Source organism: Ipomoea nil, unplaced genomic scaffold, assembly GCF_001879475.1.
Source record: "Ipomoea nil cultivar Tokyo-kokei standard unplaced genomic scaffold, Asagao_1.1 scaffold2280, whole genome shotgun sequence".
In the NCBI taxonomy this organism is placed as follows: Eukaryota; Viridiplantae; Streptophyta; class Magnoliopsida; order Solanales; family Convolvulaceae; genus Ipomoea; species Ipomoea nil.
Window position 1 is genome coordinate 822,142 of NW_017618708.1, and position 20,511 is coordinate 842,652.

At 35.8% G+C, this 20,511-nt stretch overlaps 2 long non-coding RNA genes across 2 annotated transcripts; both read left to right on the forward strand.

The window, feature by feature from the left end:
- The first annotated feature begins 172 nt into the window (after nucleotides 1-172).
- On the forward strand, nucleotides 173-19,744 carry LOC109150781. Its single transcript, XR_002049225.1, has 3 exons — nucleotides 173-254; nucleotides 17,120-17,129; nucleotides 19,734-19,744. It is a non-coding gene; the product is annotated as an uncharacterized LOC109150781 (long non-coding RNA).
- On the forward strand, nucleotides 4,877-6,526 carry LOC109150770. The gene is made up of 5 exons (XR_002049213.1): nucleotides 4,877-4,993; nucleotides 5,105-5,175; nucleotides 5,680-5,738; nucleotides 6,012-6,077; nucleotides 6,187-6,526. It is a non-coding gene; the product is annotated as an uncharacterized LOC109150770 (long non-coding RNA).
- Nucleotides 19,745-20,511: the final 767 nt, after the last annotated feature.

Here is a 20,511-nt window from a genome sequence, read left to right on the forward strand (position 1 = left end):
AATTTCATACTTTGCATTCCTTCCAATCAATAATTATAGTTCATCGTCCATTTGCAAGAACAGATCATAACGCCCGATACTAATAATAAAAATTTATATCAATATATAAATAACATAATAAAATTTAAAATACATATATTAATAATAAGATTTTTACTTACATATTCACAAAAGCTTTGACATCAAGGGTGCGTTCACATTTCAAAGGATCAAATACATACACCAATTTTTAACATGTGGGCAAATCATGATCAGTAAAGTAAAAGACTTACTGTTGATGATACAGTGCTAATATGAATTGCTGATCCTTGTGTTCGTTCATGACATGAATGAGATATGATGTAACAACATGACACTTTATGTTAATCATATTTGCTGAAATTTGTGTTGGACACGCAAACCCGATTGATGTCACTCCAAATTGTTTACACAACTTATTCAAATAACAAATAAGAAATAAGATTTGGAAGAAGGCATTGGTTGCCTTTTTTCCAGATTTGGAAGAAGGTTGTTGCCTTATTCTAGATTTGAAAGTAGGCCGTCGTTGTAACACCCCCCCCCCCCCCCCCACCCCCAAACACGACCTATATAAAAAGGCCTTAACACCTGCAGATCATACAACAAAAACTAGCACAACGGAAGATAAAACGATAACTGGATAAAAGAAATCCAAACGGAGTGTTATGCCACGTCTACCAAACACGGTAAACGCTACGACGGTCAATCTGCAAAGTGTATACATCTATCCCAAAAGACATCAGTCTAAAACTACAACGGCACACAGGCCACAAAACAAAGGTAAAGGCACTAGACTACCGGTCACTAAACATCGCGCTCGTCTAGACATCACCTGAAAGACACAAAGATAAACATTGGGACGACGCCCGGTCAGCGATATTGCTGGTAACCCACCAATACCTGTTAAGTATCATACATAGGTAGGATATATATACAAAAATCATTTCGAAACGGAATACATATATATATATATATATATATATATATATATATATATATATATATATATATATATATATATATATATATATATATGCATAAAACCAAGAGTAAACACCAACTCAAGACTCATCACTCATCAACAAACAACACGGGAACACATCCCAAGACCACAACGGATAACAACAACACAAGGATAAAGACACGACACACGGAAACACATGCCTAGGCAACACATGCCTTTGTGACTACACACGTCACAAGAGAGAACACACAACCACGGCTACACAAGCCCTCATGACATCACACATCACGAGTTGAAATGCCTTCCTTATGCCCTGTTCCAACCTTATGGCTACCCCCAACCTTATATCTAGTTCCAACCTTTACCTCTAGGACCCCTGTACACCAGTCCAACCTTATTCCCCCGAGGACCGTCGTCCCCTCTCCAACAGATCTCCAACAAAACCACCGATTTCATAGTACACGAGGTACCGTACACACACATGGCGACACACGCCTTCCCAAGAAATACGTGAACCTGACACACAGGTCACAACTCCATATTCACGTCACGGCCACCACGAGGACCGCTACAATACCTTGGTGACTAGTGTCCCATACCACTAATCGTGCAATCCAGGTAAAGCCACACACACCACACCTCAACAGGAATCAATTAACGGATTACAACGAAGGTATGAAACATACTCAATCAAGGAATGGGTCACAGCCCACAACAAAAACGATGAATAACACAAGTTATCATCAATCAATCGGAAGGTACAAACAACACACACGCTAGCATTTAGACACAAACTAGCATGCTTGTCAACGGAAAAACTCAAGATAGTTCCGAGGAACTCACAAGACACTTCACGGTTCAACGAAACACAAAGTTGAACACTTAGCACGATTCAAGACACCAAAGTCCTACATGGATACCTACCACATAGTTCTAGACATACGAAACATTAAGAAGACACTCAAATAGTTCCACGAAAGAACATTGGGAAGTCAAAAGACCAAATACCAAGCCAAAAGAATCACGGGGAACAAATCCCCCTTCAAACTCCACTGTGTTCCCCGCGGGTGGACCCACGGGTAGGCCCCTACCTGTGGTTCCGCCCGCGGGTACACTACCCACAAGCCAATGTACTTGTGGGTGGGCGATGGGTAGGGCTCTCCCCGCCGTTCCGCCCGCGGGTACATACTCCTGTGCAAAATAATCCCTTCGGGGATTTTCTCCTCCAAACACAAATTCAAGTCCAAAACATGCCAAATCTCACCCAATACAACAAAATGACTTGAATCGTGGAAAATGCCAAGCAATGGCACAAAGGAACCCTAAACACAAGCTCTAGATATGCATTTTCACAAGACAAATGCATAAACACTCACATTTCATATCAAAACACAAGTAGAATCCAAGAAATCACATATAGGTAAGCAAAATAGGTTTTGGTAGAGCATGGGTTACCTCTTGTAGACCAAAAAACTTCACTTTACACCACAACAAGCTCCCCACAAGGCTTACTTTCCAAACCCACTTCAAGATTAAACCAAAAGATCATAAAGATCCTACCTTTAAGAAAAAAACAACTAAGATGGAACCAAAAACACAAGATGGACTTAGATCTTACCCTCCTAGATGCCCAAATAGGTGAAAGGTTGAATCTTGGAAGCAAATCTTGGAATCTTGACAAGGGTTTCAACTTAGCGTGGAGAATAAGCTACACTTCTTTCTAGAGAGAAGGTAGAGCTAATTTTTAGGAAATGTAAGGAATGAAATGAAGAAGTCTTCTAGGTTAGGTTACAATACTAACTCTTGGTGGAAAGTCATCAAGAATACCCTTACTAACCTTTAGAAAGTGTAAGGAACAAGGGAACTCCCCTCAAAGCTCAAGGTACAACACAACTTTAAGGTTGACTAGTCAAATGCTAGTCCTTGAGTATTAAAAATCAGGATTTTAGGAATTAATTCCTCAAATGAAATAGGATTAATTATTCAATTAATCCATGATTTGAATGTGGATTTTCGGGGTGTCACAGTCGTTGCGTTCTTCCAGTTTGGAACAAGGTCGACTACCTTCTTCCAGATTTGGAAGAAGGCAGTGGCGGACTGTCTTCTTCAATTCCAGTCTGGAAGAAGGTTGCGGCCTTCTTAACGAACGTGTTCGCAAACGTTAATAAACATATTCACGAACGTGTTCGTTAATGTTAACGAACACGTTCTGAACGTGCTTGCTAACGAACATGTTCGTTAACGTTAACAAACACGTTCGTGAACATGTTTGCGAACGTTAACAAACACTAATGAGCACTCAACAGACGAATACGAACACAAACATTTCAAAAACCTTAACAAACAAACATGAATAACCTTTGTTCATTTATGTTCGATTCATTAACTACTCTACTTACCATAAGACCATCTCTTCCTTCGAGTTAACTATTACAATGCTGCGGTCTTCCTCACGGAACCACTTGGATTTCGTGAGCCTCCGGCTTAGTAGCACTGCCTTGATAATGTGTTTTGTGTCCAGAAATTCTTTTAGGGAAAATATATATATAATAATTTACATAATTGAATTTGGGGTGATGCAAGAATCTCAAAACCACATATGCCAAAACGCACACTGCAAATACAAAGAAAAAATAAATCCAAAACATTTATATAATCAAAGTGTTTAATGATTAATATGGTCATGAAGAAATTCTTTCTTAATTGCGAGGATAGCTTAGTTGGGATAGCGTCAGACTGAAGATTTGAAGGTTATGTGTTCAATCCATGTTCACCGCAAATTTTTATTACTGAGTATATTTTTATAATGTAAAATATACTCCATATTAGTGTTAGTCTTTTGGTATAATAACTAATTAACTGATTTAGCATAATATATATTCGTTGTTGTCTAGCGGTTAAAATATTTGGCTTTCATCAAGGAGACCCCAGTTTGATTCCCAGCAATAGAATTTTTGCCGATTTATTTTCCCCTTTTCAGCCAAAGCACCGGCCCATTTATTTTCCCCTTTTCAGCCAAAGCACCGGCCCATCATCGTCCATTAATTGACTTGCAAAGTTGGAAATTTCAACTGGCCCAAAAGTGTGTTACGAAGGATAAGCAAATTATTGTGTGGACCATGGTCCAAAGTTCCAAACAATGTTATGTGAACCATAACATAAAGTACATTTTTTATATACTAAATGTACATTATTTTTGTATTGAATATACATTATTTTTTTACTGAATGTACATTATTTTACAGTAGACAAAATATGGTCCACGCAACTTGTGTAGACCATGGTCCATACAATAATTAATGTACCTAAAAAGAGTACAAAGGAGGAGAGATAAAATAGGTTAATAACGCTATTAATAAGGGTTAAACCTAAGACCTTCAACATAACACACACAACTCAACCCACTAAGCTACACCAACTTTTTTGTATTAAAACGCGACACCTAATATTTATTCTATATTTTTGGGCTGACAACTTTGACCACTGACCATGACCGGCCATTGGCCGATTGGCGACTCCGCTAGCGGCGTGTCCCGCTGGCCACCTCATGTCATGACGTGGCGGGGGCGGGGTGGTCCGTCCCCGTGCACTTCAACGACGCCCCCTATTCCGCCCCCGTGCACTTCAACTGGCCAGCCCCTCAATTTAGCTTTCTTTTATCCTTACTTGTATTGAGCATTTGATTTAATGAAATTGTAGTTTTCCTTTATAAAGAAATATTATTCTTTATATTTTGATTTTCAAGACTTGCACTGCAAAAAAATCTCTTTCCCTCTTAAATAAAATAATTCCCTCTTTACAAATTTTGACTTTTAATTATTTCGTTATTCACAGTACACTTAAGCGCGAAAGACGAAAACCAAAATAAAATTTCAATCGTGGAAAAAACCTCTGCCTTACTCCAACACAGTGCCGTCCCTAAGAAGAAAACACAATGTCGGACAGTGCCGCCCCTCATCCCTCCTCTGCCGCCATCACTCCAACCTCCGGTTCCGTTTCTCATTTATTCATGTATATTTTCTTTTTATGCTAGTTGCTACTTGCTAGACATGCTCCTTTCTCTTAAACATTTTGTGGTTTTCTTTTTTATGCTTTTAATCCAATGCTCTAGATTTTTTCCAGGTTCAACGGACCGAATTGTACAATTTTGAGAATTGGAAACTTTTGAAATGATTGGATCTGTGAGACGTGAGGTATGCAAGCCCTTTTTTTCACCCTGATCTGTATTTAAGATAACTATGAATTGAACTTCATTATTCATATTTCCTTAATGTGTAATGAGATCTCTATTCTCAAAATTTTATATGGAGAACAATTTCCTTTTATGGGTTTTTAAATTATTGCTTTGTTAGCCAAGATGGGAATGGAATTTGTCTTTTAAACTTTTTGCTTGAAGTTGAGGATTTAATTGATATTGTAATTTCTCTCAGCAAGACTTGGAGAGTTGGAGATCTGTCAATATGTTGGCTGCCAATTCCTTCCAAAAGTTAATAAAAAAACTTTTTGCACTCGTTTGTGTAGATTTTACCTATTTATTACTTCTAACTTTGATATCCACTTCCCAGACTGGTGACATCTGTTTAAATTACCAGTACTGCTCTTCCTTTTCTATCTTTTACCTGTTTATTAGCTGAGAAAGTGCATTCCCACATGCATTTCATAGCAACTGAATTATTTCTGTTATCAAAATGTGTCAGGTAATGCTGCCTTGGAGAGCACTAAAGGGGGTTGAGTTGTGGTAAAGTTCTCAATGGAGGTGACCATCAGAATATCAGATACAAGTACATGCATTTTTTACAATGACATAATTAATCTAAAACAATGGCCACATCAATTTCTCAGCAAATAACCGGTATCTATCTTAGATTGATCACCTGTTTGTGCTTATGCTCTTGGTGAAAGTTATCCTCCTTTTTCATTTCAATCTGGCCAAAGTGGTTATATAAATGAGTTTCTTTCCCCTTGCATGGCAGCTTGTATTTGTCTTTTTGGTCCAGATTCAAATTTACTGGTACTGTGTTTATTTCAGGCACTTAAGAATGGATCATGGGTTCTGCTAGATGAACTCAATCTTGGCCCACAATCTGTCTTGGAGGTTGTTTTCCTCTTTTACTTTTCATCCTTAATATTTATTTATTTATTTGTGTACATTTAAGAAATTATTCTAGGCATGATCTAACTAGTTATGATTTCATAAAATATAGGGACTGAACGCTATCTTGGATCATCGTGCTGAGGTTTTCATCCCAGAATTAGGTCTAACCTTTAAGTGCCAAACCTCCATTCCTCTGGTGATAACCTTGCTGCTCATGGAGAAGCACTGATAGTAGACCCAGGTTGCAACTTGCAAGTCAGCTTTTTATGAAGATGTATCATAGTAAATTGAAGTTCTGTACACTTCTTTTAATGGTTAACAACTTCAGGTCATAGTGGGGATGCTAATGTATCAATTGCTTTACCTTAATTCATTTGATTATGACTTTAATTTGTTTGAATTTATATCCTGGATTCCTGGTAGACTTAAATTAGTAAATGATTGAAATATTCCATGTGCAAATCTACAAACCTTTTTTGTTTTTTGAGTAAATGTATTGTCAAAGAATAAAATTAGACCTAACCAAATTAGTTCTCAGTATTTCAATAATATTGCCCAGAGCTCTGAGTAATCAATATGAAAAGTCTTCATTTGGTAAAACTAAATTAGATTAAATGTGAGATGATAGCATGTATGGAGTATTTTATAAGACCACAAAATGATAATAGTCATCTTTTCGGACAGAAGTTATCCTAATGTTTAGAGTTAACTATAGAATTACCTATGTGTATCTATAATAAGGCAGGGCATGGACATTTGAGGATAAGCTGATATGTCTAGGTGACAGATATTAGTAATCAAACTACTAACTAAAGGAATTCCTTCAGGTTTTAGATTGTTTAGTTGTTATTAGTGCTTTTCTTCTCCAGTTCCCCTATATTTGTTTCCACCTTCTAGAGAACCTGCAACTATAGTTTGAATTTGGTAATTTTATTGTTGTGAAACATTATGAAAATCTCTCAAAATACTGTAGGAATGAGGAATAAAGTAAAGTAGATCAGATTTACTTTCTGTTTTATAACCATTAATGACAGAATTTATATCAAAAACTTAGAGGATGAGGTTATATCATTCTTCGATTTGAAAGAGGAGAAATTTGGAGAAGTGGATTTTCCAGAATTGGGTTGAGAAGAGATTAACACTAGCTACCAACAGAATTGGGTTCTAGAATTGTGATGCATGCATGATTACAAACTAACTAGCTACTAGCTAGGTTTAATGTTAGTTAGTTGTACTATGTTTTCATGATATATATATTAGATGTTGCATGCATGTTAACCTGTGCTGCTCTCAATGATTATTGTTTGTTATTTTTTATAATAATATTTTGCATGTTTTTTAAGTATATGTTAATCTTTTTGTTGTTGTCATGGTCTTGTCAAAAATCATATAATTATTTTGCAAATTTATTATATCTATACTAATTTATTTACTCACTATTTACATGTAGTTCCAACAAGTTGATTATGACAAAGCGATTATTGATCTGGTGCGTTCAGAATGGGCCGATATTCTATCAAGTTATATAGAGTAGGTATGATTTGACGTTGTGATCATTTAGACTTGGTTCGTGGATCGGAATTATTTTTTGTAGTATTATGACTTGGATGATGATTTGATTAGAATTGTTCATGCTCAGTATTTAGACTTGTTATTTTGAACCTTGCTTAGCTTGTGCAATGTAATTACACTTGGTGAATGTATAAATTATTTTTTTTATATGATTAAAATTTAAGCAGATTAAAAACGGGTTGAGACAACGGTTAAAAGTTGTCTATATTACAATAGACAACAGTTTGAAACTGTTGTCTTTTTTACAAAAGACAACAGTTTATGGGTGTGACTTTTAACAACAGCGATTTCAACAACACACAATAGACAATAGTTTATAACTGTTGTCTTTTAAAGAAAAGACAACAGTTAAAAAATGTTGTCTATGTGCATCACTTTTAACAACACCGGTTTCAACAACATTGAATTGACAACAGGTCAAAAACCGTTGTCTTTGGAAGAAATGACAACGGTTTAAAACCGTTGTCTATGTTCGTGACTTTTAACAACACCAGTTTCAACAACACTTAATAGACAACGGTTAAAACACCGTTGTCGTTTATAGAAAAGACAACGGTTAAAAACCGTTGTCTATGTGCGTGACTTTTAACAACACCGGTTTCAACAACACTTAATAGACAACGGTTAAAAAACCGTTGTCGTTTCTAGAAAAGACAACGGTTATTAACCGTTGTCTATGTGCGTGACTTTTAGCAACACCGGTTTCAACAACACTTAATAGACAACAATTAAAAAACCGTTGTCGTTTCTAGAAAAGACAACGGTTATTAACCGTTGTCTATGTGCGTGACTTACAACAACCCCAGCTTCAACAACACTTAATAGACAACGGTTAAAAAACCGTTGTTGTTTCTAGAAAAGACAACGGTTATTAACCGTTGTCTATGTGAGTGACTTACAACAACACCGGCTTCAACAACACTTAATAGACAACGGTTAAAAAACCGTTGTTGTTTCTAGAAAAGACAACGGTTAAAAAACCGTTGTTTATGCGCGGGACTTACAACAACACCGGCTTCAACAACTGAAATTATACCCCTACGACAACGGTTATTAACCGTTGTCTATGTGCATTTTTCTTGTAGTGACATGATATTTGTAAAATCATATATTGTATTGATTGCCTCATTAAAAAGCTTAACTTAAAAAAACCCTGTGAGAAATACTTAGTTAAGGGAAAAAGAGTACAACCATAAGCCGTCCGGGCACAAACTGCATAATCTTCAGGATTTTGGGATTTGTCCATTGAAGCAATTATTTTGCAACATTTCCCCATTTACATCATTATATTATACTCATGCCTCGTTAAAAACCACACTAGAAAAACCCAATGGGAGAAAACTAGTGAGGAAAAGAGTACATGATATTTATGTATTTATGTGTTGCAAATAGTGCGCAACTGTTAGTCTTTTATGACTTAATCTTCAGGATTTTACGTCCAATCTTCCGGATTGATTCGAGTAAATGTACTTACCGTCTCCCCTGAAGATAACAATCTTCAAGTTCTACATATATTTCAAAATTTGAATAAATAGATTGGACAAATCTTCTGGATCGTCACTAGAGTAAATATCTTGTATATTAATCTTATGGCTCTTCTAGAGCACATATAACATTTTTGCAACACAAGTGTTATTGTTCTCATTTTGAACATTTAGGGAAATTCATTGTATAACCAGTTTGGACTTGGCATTGCGGGGATCAAACAAAATAGCTAGTACCCAAGTAGCCTATTAAAACCGTATCATAGTTTCTTACATAAATGTCATGTCTTTTGTATCTCGAAGATACCGGAGGATATGTTAATCATTATTCAAGTACTTCATTTGTAGGAGGAGCACTAAGATTTTGCTAGCAATTTCATCGCAAATATCATGCCTATTGTGATTATTGAAGTTCTGGTTCTAAAATGGTGCTCCAACTATAATGAACTAAGGGACTTTGAGTCCAAACGATTCCTTATCTGCTTCAAGAGATTATTAGGCAACCTTTAGTTTGATAAAACATGACACTTATGCATATAGACATGTGAAAAAGCATTTTTAGATGTAGGTTGCATGACTGGTGTATAAAAAAAATTCTCCAAGGAAAAACTCGATCTTCATGTCGAGATTATACTTAGATTTCCCAATTTTTTGTTTCAAAATCTCCGTCTTTAGACATGAACTGATATCATCAAGCTCTTTGGATATTTCATTGATGCTTATACCATCAATTTGACTGAGATAATAAATAAGTTCATTATTAACTCTTTATTGAGCACATAAGGGTACATATTATTCCTTCTATATGAGGATAATAACCTCATTCGCAACTCTTTAAAGAGAAAATAATGGCACATAATAATACTAAATAAATTCTCATTTCAGGAATTATAAATCCATCAGGATTTCTTAAAATAAATATTAACTGCATATCTAAATTTATTATTCTGCCAATTGTATTATGTAGCGGAACTTAATGCCATTTACCGTGGGAGAGTATATTTGGGAAGGGTCTCTATGTGAACCCATAAGCTACAAACTCAGCTCGCTTCATAATATATCCATTTTAGCGAGTCGAGCTATGCCTTAATTGCTCCTTTATATATTAAATAGTCATGACACTTCCGATGCCTAACTCTGGATCCAGATTATCATATAATGAGCAATTTGTAATGGCAATTGTATTGTCGACAACTATAACCTTTTATAAATGTCTCCCATATTTGTAAAAGTTAATGGCAATTTCTAAAACAACCAGATTCTAGACATTTCCCAAAGATATTTTGATTCGGTCGTTTCGCATCCCTAGTATTACGTTTGTTTGGTGCACCTATAAATTTTACTAAGGTTTTTCGTCATCTAGACGAGCGTCTGCAGGACATAATTGTTCAATGCTATTTCAAGAGTGACAATGCTTCTTTACTAGATCTAGTATGATTCATATTTCTTTCACTGGTAGATCTCCTACACTTCTAGTGTCAAGGAGTATCGGTAGATATGTTTGGTCCCAAGTTTGGGGAAGGCATATGGGCCCTAATCACTCTTTTATGATCATTATGATCAATAGGTATGTTTTCGCAGATTATTTTCTAAAATCGCAAATAGATTATCTTTTGAACTTCTAGTTCACTCTAACTAGTACATGGATTTAAATAATGAAGATGTTTTCGTTCTATGAAATTTCTTGGCATTCTATTAAAAGTTAGTATATTATCTCTCCCTAATGCCGAGAAAACAATCTTCATTAGGAATGCAGTCAACGTACCCAATTATATGTATTGATCGCCTATCATGGGCTTTCGATATTTAATCGATAGACGAAGGTTTCTTTGATAGTCCTTTTAGAGGTACATTGTGGTGGTGAAATATAAAAATAGACTGCACACTAAAATTAAAGTAGATAGAAAAATGTTTATTTTGAAACCACGTATACTAGGATAACAATTCTTGAGGGATTGATTTGTGATATGCAATGAGTCAAATTTGAACTCAAAATATGATTTTCAATATCATATATAATGAAGATTATTATGGCAATAAAAAATACAATATCTAATTGCCGTTGCCACGATGCTACGTGACCCAAGCCAATCATCGGACAATAACCATATAGGTATTAGTCACCCAAGGTAATCACTATACATTTTTTAATAGTCGATAAAGACATATTCAGGAAAAAATGGTCACATGCACATAGTAATTATATCATATATCAAATAAATATATGCAGGTAGAGATATTTACTTTGAAAGTAAGAATACTTAGCTCTCCAAGAAGGTTGTTTGACAAACTTCTAATATGTAGCCATTGTTTCTTGCGTTTTAGCATGTAGAATAGTTGACGGCAATATCCATGCTCCAAAACAGATTTCATAAATTATGGCATAAATCATAGAGGAATGATTCTTGGTATGTAATAGTAGTTTGATACTTAAGCTATACATACATATATATATATATATATATATATATATATATATATATATATATAGACTTTAGATGTCTCACCATTGTGGCTTTTGATTGGACACCAAGAGAAACAGATAGCAGACCAAACATCATCGCCATCTGTGTCCTCAACTAATAAGTTTCCACATCATTATGCAAGAACAGTTGCACTGCTGGAAATCTCGCATTTCCCGTCTAACGTTAGTTGGACGGAAAACGCGATATATTGGTCTGAAACGACGTTTCCGTCCAACATACCGACCAAAACGAACGTTCGGAAAACCCGTTGTCGGAAATTCCATCCAACCACAATATTTTGTCGAAAATAGCGTCCTACGAACAAAAATTGGACTGAAATTTTGGATAAAACCCACCATTTTAAAACGTGGAAATTTTCGTCCAATTTTTATTGTTGGTCGAAAATTCTGACCAACGTTGGACGGAAAATGAGCATATCATACTTTCGTGTTTTCCTTCCAATTGTTGGACGGAAATTCTGACGAACTGTTGGATTGAAATATCAAGTACTAAATGTTATAAATTTCCTTCCAACTGTTAGTAGAAAAATCCTAAACCATATTAAATACATTTATTATTTTTATATTATCATAATTTTATTTCTAACTGTTATTAATAAATTATATCACCAACAAATCAATGAACACACTAAATTTCAAATTGAAAATACATTTAAACATAAAAAATATTTACAACAAAAATATAGTCATATTCATAGTACTTGCAACAACATGCTATTTCCATACACCAAATACATGTTAGGAACAAGTATGTACATGCTATTTCCATAGTACTTCCAACAAGCATGTACGAGTTTCTCCCATCAAAATAAAGCATGTGCTAGCTTAATGACCTCATAACAAAAGAGAGGCCAGCACTGTCCAAAAAACTTAAACCTACCTTTACTAATTACTAGGTTAGGCCTTTAAAACAAAATAAAAACTACCGGGTTAGGGACTTGGAGTGTGCTTAACCACTAAAAATTACATAGCAGTAAGAGTATTACCACACACCAACAAAAAATCATCAAAATATATACCGCTTAATCTTCATCACTAGCTGCTTGTGTTTCATCATTTGTTGAAGTAGAGTTGTTTACGTTCAAGGAGACTAACCATTCAGAATTCGGACTAAACTGTGCAAATATAGCACCCATCTTTTCAACCTGCTCTCGGAACATCTTGTTCTCTTCCCGCATTTGTTGAATTTCTGCTATCAAAGCTGCATTGGAAGATGACGCTCCTGATTTAGAATTTGAAACCCTTGAAGCCTCCGGGAAGTAATACTGGGTATCTGAGCCAAACCCATATACATAGCCTCCTCTCTTTACACCGCCGGTGGCCTCCAACCACAACTGTCCATTTGATACACTAGGCTGAGTTTGTCGTAAGCCATTCGCTGTATCCTATAGAATAAGACAAAGCATGTTCACATACTAAAATAATTTCATGTGATAGTTAGAATAGAAGTAATACGAAGAATATTTCTTACAACAACTTTCTGTGATTTTCTACAAACATATGCTCCATTTCCATTTTTGCGCTTATGAGTGTATTCATACAAGGCTGCATGACTTGGATCTTCTCCCAACTTTTCTTTCTATTCAAGAACAATATACCAAATACACAACATATTTAGTATAATATTATAAGATAAACTATATTAATTATTTTCAAACTTACCAATCTTCTACGATGCTCAGTCATTGGAATAGAACCACAGCTATGAAGTGATGCACCTAGTCCGTCAGAATCTGAATTTTTATTCTTCTTGTTTTTTTCGGAGAGCTTTTTGAACTCCTCACTCTCCCAAATGCGAATTAAGCCAGCCATCACGTCCTCTAAAATCCAGTCTGGTTTGGTCCTATTTTTTGCCAAGCCCTCACGAGTTAGTCGAAGATGGTCTGAAAGCAACTTTGCACCTTTTTTCAGAAATATGCGGCGAACAATATCCTCCTCCAATGGATCCCAACGATGCTTTTTCTATTAACAATTAAAATAAACTTTTAAAACCATGAATGTTTTGTAAATTCTGCTATTGAGTCACAAAAAGAAGTGATTTCACATTACTTACCCTAAACTCATTAAACCACACATCTTTCAAATGTTGAGGAGCGTACTTAAATGATTTGATTGGCTGTGTGAACATCCGTTGTATACAAAGTATGATCTGACGGTGTGCTGAATGAGGCTCAAATCTGAATTATCATGCAAAAAATAATTACAGTTATTGGACTGCATAATCACTTTCCTAATGCATGTAAACAATTACTTAAAATCCATCATACTAATTAACTAAACTAATTGCAGCAAAAATCATAAATTAAATTAAATAAAGTCTTACGCAGCTCCGCCAACTGTGCGAATAAAAGTCCTAAATCGGTCTGCTGGAATCGTGCTTGGTGATGATTCTGTTGTCATACCCTCTCCTCCTCCACTTAAAGCAGCTTCATCAATACACCCGGAAGCTGCATCAGAAGTATGCTCACTAGGCTCTTCGGTAGTATGCTCTGTGGGCCTTGAACTTGAGGGAGTACGCTCAGAGTTAGTATCCTCCAACCGTCTATGTGCTTGATTACATGGTGTTTCCATTACAGCTGTATAAGGATAATGGAAGTATTCATTTCATTCAACGTGTCAACCCTGAGAGAAGTTGAGCATAGATCTCGAAAAAATCTGCTTAACTCAACTAAAGCCTTCCATTGTGATTTTGGCAAAAATGTAAAGGCACTTGCAGAAGACATTGCATAAAAACGTGACAATCATGACTTTTCATCCCACACAATTTTGAACACATTGAATCAACACAGTTACTTATATTTGAAGAAAACCCATTAGGTAATTTTAGAGTTCTTAACCACTCGTACACAACAGTCTGCTGACCTCGGCTCAAACTGTAACTCGCCTTTGGCATAAGACATCGACCATTATGTTCCACCAATTCGAGTTGTGGCCTATGACATATCTCTTTTATATCCAAACGAGCAGCAGGTGTGTCTTTATTTTTTCTAGTTCCTTTAACATCCATAACTGTGTAAAAGATGTTATCAAACACATTCTTCTCTATATGCATGACATCAAGGTTATGACGGATGAGGTTATCTTTCCAATATGGTAAATCCCAGAATATACTTCTTTTCTTCCAATTATGTGAACATCCAAACCCTTCAAGTCGACCGATTGTCCCATTAGTAATTTTTGGCAACATCTCAATAGTAGGCAACAACTCTTCCCCTGTCAAAATCCTTGGGGGTCTTGATTTCTCTACCCGATGTTTTAAGAAGGAATCACGATTTTTTCTAAAAGGGTGATCCATTGGAAGAAATTGTCGATGACAATCAAACCAACATGTTTTACGCCCATTCTTTAAATAGAAAGATTTAGTATAATGAGTGCAATAAGGGCATGCTAGTTTTCCTGCTGTTTGCCATCCAGATAACATACCATAGGCAGGAAAGTCATTGATGGTCCACATCAACATAACTCGCATCATAAAGTTTTGCTTTAACGAGACATCACAAGTTAAAACCCCTATATCCCATAGCAACTGAAGCTCATCGATTAAAGGTTGCAGATACACATCAATATTCGCCTTTGGGTTGTGTTCCCCAGGAATAATACAAGTTAAGAATATATACGGGGTAGTCATGCACATTGAAGGTGGAAGATTATATGGAACAACCATAACCGGCCAACAAGAATATGATTTAGCATTTAAACCAAAAGGAGAAAATCCGTCAGCACACAAACCTAGTCTTACATTCCGAGGATCTGCTGCAAAGTCGGGATACTGAGTATCAAAGTGTTTCCACGCTTCACCATCTGAAGGATGACACATAATACCTAGTTGACGGCGATTTTCATAATGCCACCTAATGTGCTCAGCAGAACTTTGTGATGCATACAATCGTTGCAATCTAGGGATGAGAGGCAAGTAATGCATCATTTTCTTAGGAACTTCTTTCCCACGAGCACAAGTAGGTGGTCGTGGTTTAAATCGAGCCTCGCCACAAAACTTACAATGTCTCTCATTGATATCAGACTTATAGTACAACATACAACTATTAACACAACAATCAATCTTTTCATGATCAAGCCCAAGCTTTTAAATCAATTTCTCTTAATCATAATAACTAAATGGCACTCGATTATTTGGACCCATTATATGCTTATTGTACTCAAATATTTGATCCATTGCTAGCTGTGGAATGTTAAAAGTTGCCTTTATATTCATCATCTTCAACGCATATGACAACTCCGTTTCATCAACATAACTAGGTGACAAAGGTTGTCTAGCCGTGTTTAATAAATCATAAAAGTTTTGTGCACTTGTATGTGGCTCTTCTTCTTGGTTATTTTCCACATGAAATGGAATAAATGATGAATCACCTACATCAAACACCATTGTTTCATATTGATTATTTTCGTTACGTGTCTCCAAAACTTGCTCGTTTACTGTAGGAATAGGTTCACCATGACAAGTCCATACCCAATAATACAGTTCAAATCCTTTCTTATACAAGTGAACACGGACATCATCAACAGATAAGTGTACTCTATTCTTGCATTTACTACATGGACACCTAATTGTATTTGTCAACTCGTATACAGAAAGTGTACATGCATACTTAACAAATTGCTCAACACCAGCTAAAAACTCATCAGTGATTCCCCTCTTTCCAGGTAACAATCGATTATACATCCATTTTCGATGTTCTGGTATACTTTCCATATATACCTAGTATTAAAATACAAATATCACAAAATTGGAAATATATCTAATAAAAATGTTTAATCTATATCACAAAATGATTATATACTGTTAGTTTGTTAGATAACAATTAAATACTATTTAATCTAATAATTATCACCATTTGTCAATTTAATTAATAATGTATCTGATAAAAATGGTTAGGAAACTAGAGAACTAATAATTAATTAATATTAATCCATATATACAAGCATGATAAAAAAAAATACAATAGCATTGCAAGAGTATATATATATATATATATATATATATATATATATATATATATATATATATATATATATATATATATATATATATATATATATATATATATATATATATATGCAAACACAAATTAAAAGCTATTATACTCAAATCATACCTGAATTTGGAATACACTTTGTTGGAAATCACTTTTTATGTTGTTAAGAACCCATGAAGAAGCAAGAGAAGAGAGAAATGAAGAAGAAAGTTGAAAACAAATGAGCTGAAATACGCAGGGCAGATATGAATACTGTTATTTCCGCCCAACGTTGTGTGTTGGACGGAAAAATACCTACCACATTTACTACCCACCTACCAGTCATTTCAAATTTATTGACCAATAGTATATGTTGGACGGAACTTCCGTCCAACATCCAGGTAGGACGGAACTTCCGTCCAACTTTTCGTCCACAAAACTTTACTGGCGTAAAGTTGAGATTTTTATTACATTACCGACCAAATTATTGTTGGACGGAAAACGCGAGATTTCCAGCAGTGTTGTTAGATAATCAATGGTATAAATACACACACATATGTATATTTTTATAGGAATTGGAGGAGATCAGAAAACTTAGCTTTTGGATTTTGATTATCTAGCCTTGATATTCTCCAATCTTCCATCATCTATCTAGCAATCGACAACAATGGAGGAGAAGAAGCGGTAGACGTGACGGTAGAGGCGGCTAAAAATCAGAATCATCCTTTTTATTGTCAGCCGCCCCAGGTCGCCCGAAAGTGACCAGCTGCGCACTGCCACTGGAAAATGCGCAGGTAGCCAATCAATGATCTGGTCAGTGGTGGACCTTCGCAACTCATCCCCGACCCCATCCATGCCAAATGATCCTTGATCAGACGTCTGGTTCGTCATCAAATCCGCCATGGACAAAGCTTCAACCGAATCACGAGAGCTCGCAGATGGCCTCCAATCGTCACCCTGATCATTGGCAGCAGATCATCGATCGGAGCAGTGGCGATTGGTCGAGATTAAGAGGTGATTCTAAGTCCACCATCAACACCATGATCCGATGGCTGGATCGCCGGAGATTGCGCTATTGACTCGGGCAGATTATAAGAAATCACAGATGGCCTAGGATCGTCAACCGGATGATGGCGAGGACGGCTTGACGAAGGCCTCTGAACCCCTGCGTAGTAAATCTGCTTGAAACTCATGAATTTCATGAACAGGTAGACTTCTCAACCGCTTCAAGTGGTTCTGGAGGCGGACGACCCACCTCCATAATGGTCTCAAAGGGACCGAGAAGATGACCGATTCAGTTCGGCCAAACACCGGCCGCCGACGCCGGAAAAAAATGGCCAGAGAAGTTTGCGAAGGTTCTGTGACTCTTTTCTCGCAAATCGCCAAAGCACTTGCGGTTAGAGTGCGTGGGTTTAGGGTTTGGGTTTCCTTAGATCACCTAAAGAGCATGCTGATACCGTGTTGTAATCAGCCTATTAGCTCAAACATATTGATAAATGGGAATCTAGATAAACAAGATAGAGAAAAGATGAAGAACACAATAAGCCACAGAGAACATCATTCTGTCATTCCAATATCTTAATATATTATACATGTACAATCATTAAGTATTATACTAAATGACATACACTAGTACAGAAACAGTCATTCGCAAGTAAAGCACAATTCGCGTCCAAAGTAGCTGGGACGCAGATGTCGGGGACGCTGATTGTATATACAATCAGCCTCCAAAGCTACTTTGGACGCGAAAAACGATTAATCGCGTCCAAAGTTGAAGAAATTTGGACGCGATTAATCTCATTACAGTGTTGACCACTGACTTTGCGCGTCCAAAGTTGGTCAACTTTGGACGCGCAAAGTCAGTAAATCGCGTCCAAAGTTCTTCGTCTTTGGACGCGATTAATCATCTTCTTTTAATAAAATGATTATTCGCGTCCAAAGTTGAAGAACTTTGGACGCGAATTATAGTTTTTTTTTTTTATTTTATAATAATTTGTTAATAAATCCAGTTTTTTTCCTGTACAAAAAATATTATGTTCATCCAGAACATGCAGTCACAACCACTACATACCACTTCAAAGCTTTCAACTAATAAAGTTCAATACATCATTACGCCAACACTTTAGCACTAAATTAAACTCCAATACAATCAATTCACAACACTTCAGAGTTTTCAATACATAATTGCCAACACTTTTGCACGTACTAAATTAAACTTCAATACATTAAATTCACAACACTTCAAAGTTTTCAACACATTTAAACTACACTACTTCAACACTTATGTAATAAGCTAAACTAGATAAGTACCAACAATTCATCATTACAATTAACTATTATAATTAAATCATAGTTCAAAAATTTATATACATTCTTGAGTAAAATATTTAGACCAAACCTCACGAACCTCATCAATTTGCGCTTCTGAATAAGGCTTTCTATTAAAGAATAATTCCTACAAAAATTTAAAATAATCAAATAATTAGTTTTAACATTACTAAAGTGTAATTTAAAACTATTTACTTTTAATAAATTTTACATACCATATCTAGCAAACGCACCTTGGAGACGGCGGCCGGCGTTCGTAGCAGCGGCAGTGGTGGCGTGCGATGTAGCAGCGGCGGCCGGCGGTGGTTGGCGTGCGAGCAGCAGCGGCGACCGGCGGTGGTTGGCGTGCGAGCAGCAGCGACGACCGGCGGTGGTGGGTGTGCGAGCAGCAGCGACGACCGGCGGTGGAGAGCGGAGAGTGATGAACGGCGGACGGCGGACGGACTGGAGAGCGGAGAGCGATGAACGGCGGACGGCGAACGGGTTAGAGCGATTGCTAGGATGGAGAAGGTCGATTGCTAGGGTTAGAGCAGAGAGCGATGAACTGATCGATTTGGGGGATTAGAAAAATAAATCGCGTCCAAAGTTAGCAACTTTGGACACGAATTATATCCGCATTAAATGATTCGCGTCCAAAGTTGCAAACTTTGGACGCAAAATTTGGCCGCATTTAATGATTCGCGTCCAAAGTTCGAAACTTTGGACGCGAATTATTTAAAAAAATAATAATAATATAGTGGCAATTTAATTACAAAATTGCCACCGCACTACACATTCGGCGTCCAAAGTTCAAACTTTGGACACGATTTATTAGATTTTATTGATATTTTTTGTACTAGTGTTGGTGTACAAAAATCAATAAACACAGAGCAATATTTTCTATAATAATATTTTTTTAAAAAATTACATTTTTGCCGTAATTTTTCCACTTTTTCCATTTGTTTCAAAATTTTCGCCATTTTTTTTTTAATTTCTAACCATGCGGCCAACCAAAAATAATAATAACAATAATAATAATAATAATAATAATAACAATATTAATAATAATAACAATAATAATAATAATAATAATAATAATAATAATAATAATAATAATAATAATAATAATAATAATAATAATAATAATAATAATAATAATAATAATAATATAAGGGATACCCTCACCAATGGAATCAATGAAAGCACCAATTGTTAGGGGATACCTCCACAAATTCTCTCAACAAGAGCACTAGTTGTTACGGTCCTAGATAGGACCGTAATAGATCGAAAATCTTTTGAGTAGGTTTCTAGCTCCTAACCTTATATATTTGAGTCACAACAAACTTCAATTTCAAGAACTCCAAGAAAAATAATTAAAAGAGTAGAATAAGCCAAATCTTTATATACAATGGACTTATATCTATCTCTATACATATTAAAGAAAAACGATTAGGAAAAATTTTTTCGCTCCAAAGTGTGAAAGCATTTATTGTATTCACATTACTTTATAAATTCATGTAATTTTAATTACAAATCAAATCAAATCAACATAATTATTAAATTAGTCAACATAACATGTCTATATATATTAAAGCAAAATGATTAGGAAAAAT